Raw genomic sequence first — 4,857 nt, 5'->3', positions numbered from 1 at the left:
TTTCTTTGTGAAGACTCTGACCTCTGAAGCATTTAAGCATGAAAGGGCTCCTAACTCGAGGATGAACCAGTGTGATGTCATGATTTGTCATGGTCGTCTTGAAAGGTGCTCTATAAATAAAATGTGACTTTACTTTGACTTCATATCCACACATTACAGACAGATGTTTAAACTGCATCTGGAGCTACATTAATACTACCAGCCTGTCATGGAAACACACCATTTGCTCCCATTCCTCTGGTTGAATCCACAAGAAATGCCAAAGGTAAAAGCTGCCATGCATCAAACTTCCTATTCTCTCATTTCCTCATCCTTCAATCCGGCTTCCTTTGATCAGTCCCATGTCTCCTCCTCCCTTAATAATAATGCATTGGATTTATATAGCGCTTTTCAAGGCACCCAAAGCGCTTTACAATGACATTATTCATTCACGCTCACATTCACACACTGGTGGAGGCAAGCTACGGTTGTAGCCACAGCTGCCCTGGGGCAGGCTGACAGAAGCGAGGCTGCCATATCGCGCCATCGGCCCCTCTGGCCAACACCAGTAGGCGGTAGGGTAAAGTGTCTTGCCCAAGGACACAACGACCAGGACAGAGAGGCCGGGGATCGAACCGGCGACCTTCCGGTTACAGGTGCCCTTCCCAACCCCCTGAGCCACGGTCGCCCCTTGTCCTTCTCTCCTTCCTTAGAGTCATCCTCGATGAGTATTTGTAAGACAGCTCTCGTTTTTACCAGTGTGTGTATGGCAGCAAAAACAACTGCATTCTCCTTTAATACATTTGTTTCACTGTGTTGTGTCCTCCACTTCATGTTTACATTCACATACAATTCCTGTGTTCGTTTGCGTATTGTTCTGTAACATGTCAGTTCACTGAAACTGAATGCTAATGGCTGCTGGGCGGGGCCATCTGCTGGACCGGTTGGGGTGAGAGAAGGAAGACAGGATAAAGACATGCTGTGGAAGAGAGACAGAGGTTAATAACAAATATTATTCAGTGCAGAGATGTCTATTAACACATAGTGAGTGAAGAAGAAATACACAGTGCATCATGGGAATCCCAAAGCAGCCTACACCTATTACAGCAATCATTTGCAGTCAGGTCGTCAGGCTGTCCACAGAGACACACTCGGACGTTTAGCTCTCCGTTCCTCCTTTACGTTCTTCATAAATCCATGTTGGAGAGTGAAAATACCGGGACTGAATGCCCTTTGTACCACAAAATACACCTCTTAGCAATGTACTGGGATGTCGTGTTTCTCCAAGCACGACATCCCGCTTTCAAACCTTGGCTCATGTGATTATGTAGAGCAGACCTTCCCAAAGTGTGGGGCCCGCCCCCTTAGGAGGTGTGTAGCCGGATGGGCTACTCGCCTTTCTTTTCTCTCTCGCTCACTTTACTGCTCTCACTCGCTCTCTCCTGCGCTCGCTCTCTCTCCTGTGCTTGCTCCCGCTGCGCGCTTACGTCAACTAGGAACCCACCTGTATATTGATTACAGGGTGGTGTTTACCTGTATAAAGGGAAGCCGGTTTTTCTTGTTGGATCATTCCTCCCGAGCTTCTGGTGCGACACAGCAGTAAATGCTGGCCTATCGGTTAATTTTATGATCGGATCGTGTGACTGCTACAGGTAGGCCTCCTTCTGACCTCTGATTTTTCTCAAAGTCGGTAACTAGTAGTCATATTTTTGCGGCCCGCTACAGCACGGCTGTTTCTTTTTTTTTTTTACTCCAGCCGTGGTGGAGAGACGCGTGAGTTGCGTCCACCGTGCAGTACAGCGCCTCCAGTTCTGGGGTAAGCCGCTTATTTTATAGCTGCTAGTTTTGTAAATTAAAGAAGATTAAGGTTAGTTTTGCCTTTTCTTATTTGTAGGATTTGATTGCTGCCGCACCCTCTCAGGGATCAACTGCCTGATTTTAAGCGAAGAGTTGGGACACCTGCCTAGCTGCTGTCTTTTCTTGCCTTGTTTTATCTTGGGTTCCGATCTGTTGGTTGTCCAGTTTTGTTCCTGCTGCTTACCTCGCCCCTGGGGGCTTTGGTTCTCACACTAAGCCCCTTTTGGACTATTGTTTCACTCCAGCTTTCACAGCGGGTCGGGGCGATCCTCAGCTGCATATTGGGCTGGTGTTACAAAACTGGTACTGCCTCTCCCTTTTCTCCCAGTTGTGGAGAGCTGCACGAGACTGAGTGGGGCTACGGACAATCGGAACCAGCACCAGCTGTGGGCTGGCTCGCAGAGTACCAGTACTTCTAATCTGTGCTCTGTGGTGTGTATGTGGGTGTATTTTATTGCAGACCTCCGTTTTTCTTTTAATTTCTTTTTAGTATATAGAGAGCCTGTTTTATGTCCCATGTTTTTACCCTTTTTATGTGTATGTCTTGTGCTTCTATTTCAGCGAACTGAGGATCTACCAGCGGCCGTGGGACCTTAGGTGGCGGGTCGTTTTCCACACTTCTTTTGTTGTACAGCACCAGGTGAATAGACTATAGTAGGTTTTTTGTGTGGTTTTCTTTTGGTCCACCGCTGCTGGTAAGTCCCAGTTGTGTGTTTATTTTTATTGTAATTTGGGACACCGTTTTAGACATTCAGTGCGCTCTCAGTGTTTTGTTTTTATTTTACATTAATAAATAAAATTGTGTTAATAGGCCTCAGTGTGCATCCCTGAACCTGTGCAAATGTTGTTTTAATTACATTTCATTTTTAAAGTTTATATTTCCTGGGGGCTAGAATTCCCCCTCAGGTGGCGTTATCATTTTATTATTTCTTTTATAACCCCGCCGACCACTTGGTCACAGGTGCGTGGGATGAAAAGGGGGGAAAATAAACAAAACACTTGGACACTGCTAGCACGGGGCGCCTACAGAAACGCAAAGCAGGAGATGAAGCATCGCTGAATATGTTTCCAAACCAACTTCATTCTAAGCCAAAGACTAGAAAATATGGTGAAGCATATCTTCCCTTTGGTTTCACCTGCACAGGTGCCGAGGTAGGTCTCCCTGCAGAATTTGTTTTCCCTTCATCGGGAGCAGCGCTGGGCTGTTCAAATCACAGACAAACAGTATCCCACATTCGTGATTTTTAGTTCACAAACACTTGTTGTAATGACTAACTACTCATGACATTATGGAGATATACATACTATACTATACTTTATACAGTAAAGTTACAGCGGGATACAAATAACATCAGGCTGATCCTGCCGATTTGTCCCCTTGGTTCATATCACGGACAAATAGAATAGAATAGAATAGAATAGAATTCAACTTTATTGTCATTGCACATGTCACAGGTACAGGGCAACGAAATGCAGTTTGCATCCATCCAGAAAGTGCTTTAGTCGTGATATAGATATATTACAATATAAATTAGCAATAATAGAGATGTGTAAGTATATTACAGAAATGGGTCTATTATGGTATGTTATAATGTACACAGTGTGAAGTATGTTATGAATATTCTATAACTATAAGTATGTAAAGGCTGTAGTGTTGGGATTTAGAGATTCTTTTATTGCTGCCATATAATCTGCCTTATGATAAATGCATTAATAACATGTTCTACAGTATTATTTTATCAGTAATATTGTTTACAGGGTTCATATTGCATTGAATATGTTTGTCATCACATTCATTCTATTCACAGGTTGAGTTCATTTTATACACATTGCATATCTGTGCTTGTTTAGAGTTGATGTTCTATCCAAGAGGGTTTTAAGCTTCACTGGTGAGAGTGTCCAGGTGATACATGTTGAGGGAAGATGAGAACATAGCAGGTTAATTGCATGCATGCTTACAATACACATAAATCTAGTAGCAGGCCTGAGCGAAGGCCCAAGTGTCTTCTGCTTCTTATTTGAGACCTGCGCCAATTCAGTCTACTTAGTGATTGAGGACGAGGGTCCATTATTAGCCCTTAGAGGCCCTGAAGCTTGAAGTTATTACCTTAAAAGGAAGGTGTTATCAAAAAGAGAAGTTATATGTCTGTTCATAGTTATTAGAGATGTACAAGATGTACCCTTGTCTGTAAACAATGACTGTACATAATGTATTTTTGACCTGTATTGACGTGTATGTGGGGGTGTGATCCTCTATGCTATAAAACCAGAACTCAGTGTATTTTTGTCAGAGCAAATAAGCCATATGCTGACGGTTGTTCTCCGTTGTCAATAAACTCATCGTTTGATTGCACTTTTCTGGAGCCTCCGTCGTTTGTTGTCTGGTCTACAGTTGATCGATCTCGCTTCATTTGGTGGAGGATGCAGGGCAACTAAAGATCAGCAGTAAGAGGTACAGTTGTTTGTTGTTGGCGGAGGTCGAGGCCAGATCAGGTGATTGAACGGCAGACGTCACGGTGATCGCTTGACTATTGGGCCCACAAAAAGGTAAGGCACAAACCTCTTAAACAGAAATTGTGCTGTAGTGGATTATAATTCTAGAACATGTAGTCAAGTGGTCATCCGTTGATCTCTGTTTTGAGTCTTGTTTGAAACGAAAAACTTTGTTGCAACGAAAGTGAAACTTAAGAGTAGTGTTGCATTCATGGTCGCCTTGGAAAAAGCAGTACTGAGCGAAAAGTAACTAGAGACGTTGTTTTTAAGGAAATAAGAGAGATTAAAAGAGATTAAAAGTGTCTAAAGTCAAGGAGTTGGAGAACTCCCTCCTGGGAAAAGACGTTTCCTAGGATTATACTAGGGGAGGGCCCCGCTGAGAGTTGTGGCCTCAGATATAGCCCTGGTGATCGCAGAGGATCATTGTTAGGGAGACACTTAAATAAGAGAAAAGGATAAATACCGGACACGAAGGTCCGAGGAGTTGATATATGAGCTAAGAGAAACTCAAGCCAGCCGTGAGCTTGA

The 4,857-nt window shown here is 43.6% G+C and overlaps 1 long non-coding RNA gene across 1 annotated transcript; it reads left to right on the top strand.

Annotated features, from left to right (window-relative positions):
• The first annotated feature begins 1,491 nt into the window (after positions 1-1,491).
• Positions 1,492-2,870, top strand: LOC120438700. Its single transcript, XR_005612057.1, has 3 exons — positions 1,492-1,795; positions 1,874-2,239; positions 2,398-2,870. It is a non-coding gene; the product is annotated as an uncharacterized LOC120438700 (long non-coding RNA).
• The last annotated feature ends 1,987 nt before the right edge of the window (positions 2,871-4,857 follow it).

This window comes from Oreochromis aureus, linkage group 3 (genome assembly GCF_013358895.1).
Source record: "Oreochromis aureus strain Israel breed Guangdong linkage group 3, ZZ_aureus, whole genome shotgun sequence".
Taxonomy (NCBI): Eukaryota; Metazoa; Chordata; class Actinopteri; order Cichliformes; family Cichlidae; genus Oreochromis; species Oreochromis aureus.
Note: the sequence above shows the minus strand (reverse complement) of the source record. Positions and strands in the feature narration are given on the sequence as shown.